This window comes from Ursus maritimus, unplaced genomic scaffold (genome assembly GCF_017311325.1).
Source record: "Ursus maritimus isolate PB19 unplaced genomic scaffold, ASM1731132v1 scaffold_11, whole genome shotgun sequence".
In the NCBI taxonomy this organism is placed as follows: Eukaryota; Metazoa; Chordata; class Mammalia; order Carnivora; family Ursidae; genus Ursus; species Ursus maritimus.
Window position 1 is genome coordinate 29,876,897 of NW_024423453.1, and position 12,684 is coordinate 29,889,580.

General features: G+C 44.5%; 1 protein-coding gene across 7 annotated transcripts in view; it reads right to left on the bottom strand.

The window, feature by feature from the left end:
- The window catches only part of ELF2 (E74 like ETS transcription factor 2), a 120,583-nt gene extending 114,270 nt beyond the window's left edge, over positions 1 to 6,313 (bottom strand). For 4 of the 7 annotated variants that reach the window (XR_005833886.1, XM_040626310.1, XM_040626311.1 and 1 more), the window contains exon 1: positions 6,058 to 6,313. The gene's annotated coding sequence lies outside the window, so the exon portion shown is untranslated. The remainder of the gene's footprint in view (positions 1 to 6,057) is intronic. The other 3 variants (XM_040626314.1, XM_040626312.1, XM_040626317.1) reach the window with 2 other exon arrangements.
- Between the last annotated feature and the right edge of the window lie 6,371 nt (positions 6,314 to 12,684).

A 12,684-nucleotide genomic window follows, 5' to 3' on the forward strand; every position in this document is an offset into this window, starting at 1 on the left:
TGGAAACAATCCAAATGCCTATCATCTGGTCAATAATAAAATGTGGAATATCCACACAACAGAATACTATTCAGCAATAAAAAGAAACAAAGTACCGGTACATGTTATAGCATGGATAAATCCAAAAAACATTATGCTAAGTGAAAAAAGCCAGATGCAAAACACTACATATTGTATGATACGGCGCGCCTGGGTGGCTTAGTTAGTTAAGCGACCAGCTCTTGATTTCAGCTCAGGTCAGGATCTCAGGATCTCAAGACTACATCCCACTCAGCACGAAGTAGGCTTGAGATTCTCTCTCTCTTTCCCCCTCTGCTCCTCACCCTGCTTGCATGCACACACACTCTCTCTCAGATAAATGAATAAAAGCTAAGACTAAATACTGTATGATTCCGTTGTTATAAACTATCCAGAAAAGGCAAATCCACAAAGACAAAACACAAATCAGCTTTTGCCTGGGACTGGGTTGGAGGGGGCAGGGGAAGGGTTAACTGCAAACAGACTAGAGGTAGATTTTGGAAGGCACAGAAATGTTCTACATCTGGCTCATAAGCTTAAACCAGTCCTGCTGTCAGTCTGTAGGAGTCAGGCATCCTGCATCTCACTGAGCCTCTGCTGTCTTCCCTCTTGCTGAAGATGAGCTCCGCCTCTCCATCCCAGGCACCTGGCCTCCTGCTGGCCCAGTGTGGAGTCCAGCAACTTCATGCAGATAAGCTCTGCCCCTGCCCACCAGCAGGACCTGTCAATCTCAGGAGATCCTGGGCTCTTCCCCCTGGCCAGCTGGGCCACCAGCTTCCTTCCCCCGACTCGGGGGGAGTCCCGGGGGGGGGGGTACTATCTTCTCAGTCCTCTCTCACAACCTTCCTTTGCTGAGTTAAAGTTTGTAAATGGTTTTAAAGATAAATGAACAAACGAATCTGGCTTATAATGATAGTATAACAATTCTATATGCTTACTAAAAATAACTGAATTGTTTATATGGCTAAGTAATATTCCACTGTACATATACATAACACAACACCTCTTCTTTATCCATTCATCAGTCAATGGACATTTGGGCTCTTTCCATAATTTGGTGTATAATAATGCTGTTATAACACTGGGGTGCATGTGTCCCTTCAAATCACAATTTTTGTATCCTTTGGGTAAATGCCTAGTAGTGCAAATTGCTGGGTTATAGGGTAGTTCTAGTTCTAACTTTTTGAGGAACTTCCATACTGTTTTCCAGAGTGGCTGCACCAGTTTGCATTCCCACCAACAGTGTAAGAGGGTTCCCCTTTCTCTACATCCTCATCAACATCTGTTGTTCCCTGTGTTGTTAATTTTAGACATTATGACAGATGTGAAGTGGTATCTCAAAATATTTTGGGAAAAAATAAAAATAAAAAATAACTGAATTGTGTACCCCAAATAGACTCATTTTTGGTATTAAATAACTCAAGACACTAATTTTTTTTTAATTGAAGTGTAGCTGACACACAATATTAGTTCCAGGTATACAACACAGAGATTCAGCATTCATACAGATTACAAAGTGAGATCACCACAATAAATCTAGCTACCACCTATCACCATAAGAGGCTGTTATATATTATTAACTACAATCCTTGCACTCTACATTGTAGCCCTGTGTCTAATTTATTTTATAACCGGATATTTGTACCTTTTAATCCCCTTTGCCTATTTTTTCCAACCCCTGCCCCATCTCCCTTCTGGCAACCACTAAATTGTTCTCTGTATCTACAGGCCTGTTTCTGTTTTCTTTTGTGGTTGTTCACTTGTTTTGTTTTTTTTTATTCCACATATAAGTGATATCATACAGTATTTGTCTTTCTCTGACTTATTTCATGTAGTATAATACCCTCCAGATCCATTCATGTTGTTGCAAATGGCAAGATTTCATTCTTTTGTATGGTTGAGTAATATCACATCTTTATCCATTCATGTCTTATTGATGGACACTCAGGTTGCTTCCATATCTTGCCTATACTAAGTTATGCTACAATGAACACAGAGGGGTGTTTATCTTTTAAAATTCGTGTTTTCATTTTCTTCAGATATGTAGCCCGAAGTGGGTTTGCTGGATTGTATGGTAGTTCTATTTTTAGTTTGCAGAAGCTCCATACTGTTTTCCATTGTACCTGCACCATTTTGCATTCCCACCAACAGTGCACAAGAGTTCTCTTTTCTCACATCTTTGCCAACACTTGTTATTTCTTGTCTTTTTGATAATAGCCATTCTAACAGGTGTGAAGTGTTATCTTACTGTGGTTTTGACTGGCATTTCCTTGATTAGTAGTGATGTTGAGCATCTTTTCATGTGTCTGTTGGCCATCTGTCTGTCTTTTTGGAGAAATGTCTATTTGGGTCCTCTGCCCATCTTTTAATTGGATTTTGTTTAATATTTTGAGTTGTAAGTTCTTTATATATTTTGGATTATTGACACCCTCCCTTATCAGTTACATCATTTACAAATATCTTCTCCCATTTATCAGGTTCCTTTTTCATTTTGTTTACGGTCTCTTTCACTGAGCAAAAGCTTTTTAATTTGATGTAGTCCTACTTATTTTTGCTTTGCTGCCCTTGCCTGAGGAGACAAGTCCAAAAAAATACTGTTCAGACAAATGTCCAAAAGCTTACTGCCTACGTTTGCTTCTACAACTTTGATGGTTTCCGGTTTTACATTGAAGTCTTTAATCCATTTTGAGTTTATTTTCGTATATGGTATAAGAAAGTGGTCCAGGGGCACCTGCTGGCTCAATCAGTGGAGTATTTGGCTCTTGATCTCAGGGTCATGAGTTCAGGCCCTACGTTGGGCACAGAGATTACTTTAAAAATAAATAAAAATTTAAAAAACCAAGAAAGTGGTCCGGTTTCATTCTTTTGCCATGTAGCTGTCCAGTTTTCCCAGCACCATTTATTGAAGAGCCTATCTTTTCCCTATTGTAGCTTCTTGCCTCCTCTGTCAAACATTAATTGACCTTATAAGAATGGGTTTATTTCTGGACTCTATCCTGTTCCATTGATCTGCATCTGTTTTTGAGCAAGTACCATACTCCTTTGACTACTATAGCTTTATAGCATAGTTTGAAATCAGGGAACCTAATATCTTCAGCTTTGTTCTTCTTTCCCAAGATTGCTTTGGCTATCCAGGGTCTTTTGTATACAAATAAAATTCTATATAAATTTTAGGATTATTTGTTCTACTTCTGTGAAAAATGCCATTGGAATTTTAATAGGGATTGCAATGAATCCGTAGATTGCTTCAGATAATAATGAACATTTTAACAATATTAATTTTTCTAATCCATGCGTATGGTTTATCTTTCCATTTATTTATATCATCTTCAATTTCTTTCATCAATATTTTACAGTTTTCAGAGTAAGGTCTCTTAACTCTTTGGTTAAATTTACTCCTCAGTATTTTATTCTTTTTGATGCAATTGTGAGTGGGATTGTTTTCTTCTCTTTCTGATAGTTCATTATTAGTGTATAGAAATGCAACAAACTAAAGCATATTAATTTTCTATGCTGTGTACATACCCAAAAGAAATGAAAACACATCCACAAAAAATGTGTACAAAATGTTCACAGCAGCATTGTTCATAATAGGTAAAAAGTGGAAACTCAAATGTCCACTAATTAACAAATACCGTGTTATATCCATGCAACAGAATATTACTCAACAGTAAAAATAATGACATAGGCTACAACATGAATGAACTGTGGAAATATTATGCTAAGTAAAATGAAACTAGTCATAAAAAATCACATATTGTATGATTCTACCTTTCTTTTTTAAGAGAGAGCAAGTGCCTGCTCAAGCAAGGAGGGTGGGGGGAGAGAATCTTAAGCAGGCTCCACCCCCAGCTCGACTTCAAGACCCTAAGATCATGACCTGAGCTGAAATCAAGAGTCGATGCTCAACGGACTGAACCACCCAGGCACCCCTGTATGATTCTTCTCATAAGAAATGTCCAGAATAGGTTAAATCTATAGAGACAGAAAGATCAGTGGTTGCCTAGAGCTGGGGATCTTGGGGGTAAAGGAGAGTAACCAACCACTAATGGGTATAGGATTCCTTTTCAGAATGATGAAAATGTCCTAAAATGGATTATGGTGATAATTGCACGACTCTGTGAATATACTAAAAACCACTAAATTGTACACTTTAAATTGGTGGATTGAGTGGTATATGAAATATACCTCAATAAAACGGTTACCAAACAAAACAAAACAAAACAAAGCAAAACAAAAAACTTGGTGTTCAAAGCCAACAACACTGGTGGGCCTACCGTATCCAAAGTTACCAATCTATTATTCAGGACAGAAAAATCTCAAAATTGTAAGTATCTTCCAATCATACCCTCATAATTTTGTAAATGAGTATATATACCTGAAATTAGAAGCAACAATTAATCAAAGTAATTAGTTAAGTCACTAACCTTAAAAAACAGGCCAACATTAAATATTCAAATTTCAAATGCCCAAGATATTTCAATTTTCTACTTCATGTGTTTATGAGGAGATAGCTCGATGATATTCATATGAATGCACTGCATAAACTGTACTGCACTACATATAAACTTTAATCATTCCTGAATTCCTTAAATGTAATTCAATAATTTCCAGGCTTATATAAAGTCATTTTTACCGTTTAAAGAAAGAATCTCTGAAACGCAAATATCCAATCCTACCTTAGTGAAGTGTACATTCTTCTGTGATTTTGGCACTATTCCGTGATTATGGCACTAGAGAAAGTGCATGATTTACCTCTCTATAGTGACTCATAGGTAAAAAGAAAAGCAAATCTGATTACCAAACACAAGATTACTGTTGTATCATCACCGGATTAAAATTTAAACCACACAGCTGAAATAAATGTTCATGAAGGGGGGAAATTTTACAGTTTTCGAATGAAGTGTTCCCCCCTCACTCCTTTAAACAAGTATTAATAACTTAAAGAAAGGCTGTTCTGCAGCGAATCTAGGTCCCAGAAAGAGAGCCCAGGATGCTGGCACATAAACATTAGAAACAGTGCAATCTGGATTACTCTTGGCCTTACGGAATATTGTCTCTGTCCTTTATTGACATGGAATAAAAATGCCCAACTGGAGCGGGGAGGGGGGGTTCGACTACTCTGCTCGCAAAGCTGCTCCAGCAGTCAGCACCAGCCCTAGCAGACCGTTCCTTTCCCGCGCCCCCGAAACATCCAGTAGCACGGTCCCAAGGGGACAGCTTCTCCAAGAGAGGATCCAGAAGGCGGTCACTGGACGCGCGTTACAGAGCCCGTTTTTGTTTTGTTTAAAAAACAGATTCCTATCACAGCTAAGCCTCCCTACCCCCGAGGGAACTGGGGGAAGTGGCAGCAGGGGGCTGGCGTGGAAAGCGAGAATAAAAGAATAACCGAGTACAACCTGCCAGGCAAGCTAGCCGCGGAGAGAAGGAAAGGTAAGAGGCGGCGATAAGGCCCGACGGGGAAGGAAACTGGTCTCCAACCCTCCACGCCACCCGGAGCGGCCGTAGCCTCCCAGGTCCCGCCCCGAGCTCGCTGCCCTGCCCCGGCGCCGGCCGCAGCCTCCCGCCCTACCAGACCCTCCCAGGACGCGCTTCCTCCGGAGCCGGACCCCCGCCCTGGCCTCCGCGCGGGATAAGGCGGGTCAGTTCTGTCCGCTTCTCGGCAGAGGTGACTCGCGCGGAGATGTAAACACAGCGAGACCAGCTGCGTTCAGCCCATCCCCCCCCCGCCGGGGTCCGTAACCTCTTCCCTCAGCCCTGCCCCGCGCCCCGCGCTCTCCGCGGGCAGGCGAGCAACGCGCCTTCCCCTTTCTCCAAGTCCCGCTTCCCGACCGTTGCCCGGGGGCACTCAGCCCCCTTCCCCAGCTCCCAGCCGTTGTCACCGCCACAGCCTCCGGAAAACCCTCGGCAAACCCCGGAGCAAACAACACAGGCGCGGGGCGGGGGTGCGGAGGGAGGAGGCGGCACTCGGGACAGCCAGGCTTTATCGCCGCGCCCTCCGCGCTCCCTCCCACCAGCCTCGGCTACCCGCGCTCTTACCTGCTCTCCGCGTCGCCTGGGAAGACCACGGCGTCGCTTTCCCTCCCGGCAGGGCCGCGGACTAGCACCGCCGCCGCCGTTGGCCGGGCGTCCCGAGGGAGCCGGGGCCTCCCCGGCAGCCCGAACCGCTCCACTGGGAGAGGAGGAAACAAAACAGCGGCGAGCCGCCCCGCGCAGCGCCCCCCGCCCGCGCCGCCCCACCGATCCCCAACCGCCGAGGCGACGGCGGCGACACAGAGCCCGGCGCGGGGAGCAATGGTGGCCCCCGCCCTCGCCCCGCTCCCGGCCCCCTCCCTCCACCCCCCGCCTCAGCTCCTCCCCCTCGGCCTCCTGCCGCCGCCACCAGGACACTCGAGTCCGCCTCCCCCACCCCGCCCGCTCGGAGCGCTCCTCCCCTCCCCACGCGGCGAGGGGGGGCGGCACCGCCAGTCACCGCAGCGTCTGTCAAACCGGGGCCGACTATTTATACCTCGCGGGGCCCCACCGTCCCCGGCCCCCACCAGCCCGCCAACCTGCCTCAGGGGTTCTTTCGACTCTCGCCCGCCCCTTATCCCTTAACTTCTCCCAAACCCGCCTTCTCAGGTAAAGACTCTGGCCACTTGTCCCGCTCTCTGCTCGGGGCTCCCCCATCCCATTCTCGGCTCCAACCCCAGACTGGTGCAGGGGCGCCAAGGCGCGGGCAGGCGCATGGGGGCAGCGGGGCCGCGCGTGCACCTGCAGCGCCCGCCCGCCCCCTTCTCCCAGCTGGCCGGGACCGCACGCACACACCCTCGCCACTCTCTGAAGCCTCCCGCGGGCCCCGCCTGTCACTCCATCCCCAGCTCCGGACTCCCGCCCTTCTCCAGGGACAGCTCCTCACTCGGGCCGTCTGACAGATACTGGGGGGCGAGGGGTGAATAAACTCCTAGCCCAGGTCCCTCCAGTCTCCACTCCACAGCCTCCGCTAAGTGAAAGGTGGGGGCGCGGGCGGGCCAGAGCGCGCCGCCGGCCCCGCCCCGGCCCCTCCCAGGTCGGTGACGCTCGTGGCGCACCGCCCCTCCAGCCTCGCGCGCTCGGCGCAGCCCGCTCCTCCTCCTCGCTCGCAGGCGCCCGGCCTTGTACACCCGCGACCCCGCCCCATTCCCAGAAATTACCACCCGCCCAACGGCCGGGCCGCGCGGCGGTTGGTGCCCGCGTTTGCTGACGGTCGGGTGGCGGGGCTCAGCGCGCAGCTGCGGAGCGCGGCGGGCGGCCCCTTGGCGCTGCCCCCCGAGCTGCGGGCGCCCGCACCGAGCCATTGTCGCTCCTCGCTCGGTCAGCGACGGATAAGTAACTCAAGTCCGAGTATTGTTGTTGCGAGAATGCGGGAGTGTATTGGTGCGGGAGTATTTTGGTCCAAGTGCCTAACGAATTCGAAAATGAAAACCCAGCAGTAGCTGCACGCCTCTGGTTTCCCCACTTTCACACAAAGGGGAAACCTTTGAGCAGGGCACTCACGCGCCTTCAAATGCACAAAAGCCAATGACACGGTGCCCTGGACGGTCCGGCTTTTGGAGCGCCTCACTAATGATCTTTCTTACGCACACTTATGCATACAAACGCAAAGTTATACCTCCATCTCTTCCCCCACGACCACACTTCGCCGCCGCCGCGTTTTCTTGTATTTGTTTAACAAAGAGCGATGACTGTCCCGGTGCGCGGAGGGACTAATTCTAGTCCTCTTTCGGGCTCCTGCAGCCCCACTCCGATAATATCCAGTATCCACCAGGTTCATCGCTGGGCTCCAGCCTTAGTCTTTTTGCGGCTCCATAACCAGGCATGAGAGAAGAAAAAAACCCTTAAGAATGTAAGTGGTAGCTGTTCTTTAACGTGGGAACCGTGGAAATAACCTTAGAGTAGGGCTCAAATGTCAGAGGACTGTCAGCCCCATTGATTCGTTCCTGAAGAACCTAAGAATTTAATGATCTCTTTCTTTTTTAAAGCTATTAGTGTCTTTTTATTTACGGGGGGGGGTACGGGGGTGGAACTGGGATTCTTCCTTTCCTATCTGGGAAAGCAACTCTGGTGACTCCTTAAGAGATTTTTACTTTTAAACGTAGGGGAAACCTGGATAGCAAATAAGGTTAATCAAAGAGAGCCTCTTAACTCTGATGAAGTTTTATGGATCCCTTAGTTCTAAAACATGGCGACTCTTCACAGTCTTTTGAACTAAAGAATTCAAACCTTTAATACACAATAAACAGGATACTACAAACATAGCAACCTTTCTAGCAGTATTTCTAATCTCATATTTGCTGTAAAATGGGGAACCATTGTCCACTTGGTATATGTAAAGAATTAATAATACTACTGCATTTCCATGACAATAACGTGTCATATTAAGGAGCATGCAAGGACAAAGCCCGATTCGTGTAGTTAGGAACAGATCTCATCTGCTGGCTCAAATCATTCCTGTTTCCAGTTACCATGAGAAGAAATACATCTCTCCTACTGCCAACTGGAAGTAAACTGTAAAGTCCCAGGTGGATAACAAGAGTGAATAACATCACTGTTCCCAATTCTTCCATGTTCTTTCCATGCATAGAAATTGAATTGTGCATGGAATTGAAATGTGGCTCTGCAGTTCTGCTTAGAGGCAGAAAGTTTCTCCACCCTACTGATGTTGGACTTAGATTATTCCACTTGGTTTTGGCCAAAACAATATGGGCATAAGTGACAGTGTAACAGTTCTGAGCCTGTCCTTTTGCATGTTTCTGCTTGCCTCTCTCCCACACCTGCCTTTCACAATGTGAAGAACATGGCCTGTGTAGTCTGCTGGTAAAACAAGAACAAGAGACATGAAGCAGGTCTAGAACTATCCCCAGCTTGGAGCCAGTGACCTGCAGAAAAAAGAAATCGTTATTTTAAGCATTGTGTTTGGTTGTGGTTTGCTACCCAGAACTAGTTTTCCAGTGGCTGGCTGGTAGAATGAAGACGGAGCAATCTGTTCTCTTGGTATTGGCCTTGAAGGTACCAAACAGATGTCTCTGAGGCATCTCTTTCATAGTGGGTCTTGGAAAGGCACATCCTTTGTGGAAGCCAAGTAAAAAAACCTAGAAAGTTTGTAGCAAGGCATTCTAAAGACCTCAGATTCAGTAGGAAAGGGATAATGTGGTCAGTGGTCCTAGCTAATGAACATAGACTACAAGATCTCCAGGTTGTAAATAAATTGCTCTTGCTTCTGGGGTGCCTGGGTGGCTCAGTCAGTTAAGCAACCCACTCTTGATTTCTGTTCAGGTCATGATCTCAGGGTCATGGGATCGGGCTCCTCATTGGGCTCCATGCTCTGTGCGGACTATCCCTCTGCTCCTCCCCCTCCTCATACTCTCCCTCTCTCTAAAATCAATAATTTTTTTTTAAAGTTGCTCTTGCTTCTGTTTTTTTAATATTATACAATTTATTTTGTAATTATACAAGTGCTTCATTAATGCATTCTCATCAATTTTCAAATAATACAAAACAGACATTTTAAAAAGCCAAGTGTCCTCCTTTCCTTCTCTATTTCCCTTTCCACTTCTCACCCCGCGTACGTAACAGTCTTTCAACACCTCTACCCTTCCACAGGTAACCATAAATGATAAATTAGCATTTCAGCTTCCTGATGTTTTTCTGTGCTTTTATATACATACACATGTAATTACGTAGACTAACTATAAATGAAATGGTATAATATGTGTATTAGATAGAATGCTTCTGTACTTCTTTTCTCAATTTACCCTTTGTTCTCTCTTATTACCTGAGAAAATATTTTTAAAATTTCTGCCTGTCTTCAGTATGATGGGTTAACCAAAAGAAGAGGTTTTCCCACTTTTATATCAGAATGCTAAATGGGAAAAGGAGCTGTTAGGGTCAGTTTAGGGGTGGGAGTGATAATCAACATGAGGAACTAAATTCTCCTAGGGCTAGCCAGTAAATCATTTGCCCTTCCGAAACTGGAAATTCTCTTCCTTGGGATAATCCTTGGACACTTTGAGTTAGAGTTGATTAAATAAGGCTATATTCCCTTACAACATTTCAAAGTGAGTAGTCCAAAAGAAGGGAATGCTGTGCTACCTTTTCTGACCTAGCCTCAGGAGTCTCCCTCCCTCGCTCTCTCTCTCTCTCTCTCACACACACACACACACACACACACGCGTGCGCCACTGAGGATTATTGGAAGCTAGCTACCACAAGGGCATTCGGCAGTAGTGAACTTTGAATTACTGGCAGTCTTTAAACCTGTTGGATTCCCTCATTGCAGATGGGCAAATCCCTAGGTTACCAACAACTATGTAGACTTTACAACAACAGCCGGAGAAATCTCTTTTTTTGCTTCTCCTTAAAGAATAAGTGGTTCTGGGGCGCCTGGGTGGGTCAGTTGGTTAAGCGTCTGCCTTCGGCTCGGGTCATGATCTCAGGGTCCTGGAATCAAGTCCCACATCAGTCTCTCTGCTCATTGGGGAGTCAGCGCCTCACTCTCACTCTCGCTCTCACATAAATAAATAAAATCTTAAAAAAAAAAAAAAAAGAAGTGGTTCTGGGTGCTATTGTCCAGTTACATCCTGGTATTAACCCACCTTATTTAAAAGCCACTATGTTATATCCATCCCTTCCACCACCCCTTTCTGGGCTTCTTCAAAGATGATTATTCATAACTCCCCCATAATCTGGTTTTGCAAAGGAACTCAGGCTCCAGACTCACGTTTGTTTTAGGTATCATTTTGCCTTGTATTAATCAGAATCTCTTAAACATTATATAGTAAACAAGTTACAAGAGGCTTTCCCCCAGAGAATGTTCAAAACCACAGGGTGCCAANTTTGAATATAGAAGGGAAGTTAAATCCTCCCAGAAGAGAAGTTAAATCCTTATGAGTCGCACATGTAGTTTTACCATGTACTGTTAGTAAAATAAGTACTTAAAGTCATTTCATACTCTTGAGTTCTTGATATATTTTTAAAGCAGCTTTCTCTTTAAGATAGTGCTTTAGTTGGAAGCATTTTATTAATTCTATCAACAAATAAATTACTTTTAGCATACATCTTATTGCTTTGTTAAAATATTAGAAGTGTTAAAATGGATTATATTTTATTCTAGTTAGAATTTCTAATATTTTCAATGATAAAACCAATTTTTGTAAGCAGATTTGCCTTCTTGTCTTTATTCTAAAAATTAAAAATCCAAATGAAATGTACATGAGGACATTTTATTAGTGATTTAAGATCATATTAATCTTTAGAGTTTCTGAATAAAATTGGTTTCTTAATAAAATTCAGGATAAATGCCATAGTAGTTAATTAAAATACAAAGATAAATATATTCCATGGGGAAAGTTCTGAAATAAATTTCCATATTTGTGAGCTGACTAGTTTTCAAGGGCATTTAACTCTGTTTCTTCCATGCTACTAAGTTAAAATGAATTAATAGAATGTTTTCTTTCCATTTATTTCCTGGATCACTCTAAAGATTGAAAAGCAAACCAAAAGCTTTGTTTTTTTCCACTATTTACTTGCTTTCTTCTCTGCAATTTTTTCCTGTTGGGCAGCTAACCAGAGTGGGTGGCATTATTTTGCCAATACTAAATAATAATGACAATCATAACAATAATATTGACTACTATTAGTGTACTGCTAGGTACTTTGTATTCTCAATCTTATCAGTTTTTACAAGTACCTCCATCTTCAGTTCACATACGAGGGAAGAAAGGTTAAGCCACTCATTCAGAGTTACACAGTTGACAATAGAGTTGGATATTGAATCCTTCTCCAGATGCTCTTAACCACCAGCACTTCTAAAGTGCAGGTGTGTTTTAACTGTTCATGACCAAACATCAAGGACAAAAAATATTGCCCTCTTCTCCAACTTTGACACCAGCCTCACGTCCTATTCCCCCAAATTCACGGCTTGGATGCCACCTTGCAGTTCTACTCACCTCTGCTTGGCTCCTGCTCTGCCTAACATAGCAGCCCCTGCTGCAGATGATTGTTCCTGGCCATCTTCCCAATCTCCCTCTCTCCAGACACTCCTTCCTCCCCTGGTTGCCAACATATTCTCTCTCTTCCAGTCCCTGTTTCCTGTTCTTCCTGTCTGCTTCATTGTTTCGAGTAGACCTCCCGTATCTGCTGATGACACTGACCACTAAGCAAAAAAAGCGAGAGAAATTAGCGTCAGGATAAGAAGCCAATCAATATGGAGGATGAAAGGGTCATTACAATTAAGAAGAACAATAATTAAAATGTGAATACCAGGCAGACAAAAAAATGGAATACATAGGAAGATGGGGTGAGAATTTTAAAATACTGTGAATCTAGGGGCGCCTGGGTGTCTCAGTAGGTCAGGTGTCCAGCTCCTGGTTTCGGCTCAGGTCACAATCTCAGGGTCGTGACATCTAGCCCAGCCACAGGCTCTGCACTCAGCAGGAGTCTGCTTGAGAATCTCTCCCTCCTCCTCTGCCCCTCCCCTGCTCTTGCGGGCTCTCTCTCTCTCACTGTCTTTCTAAAATAAATAAATAAACCTTTAAAATACCATGAATCTATATGAATGACTGGAAACTCCTATAATGTGAAGGAGAGAGGAAAATAATAATAGTTCTATAGTTAAAGTTCATATTCAAGAGTTCATGATAGGTATAG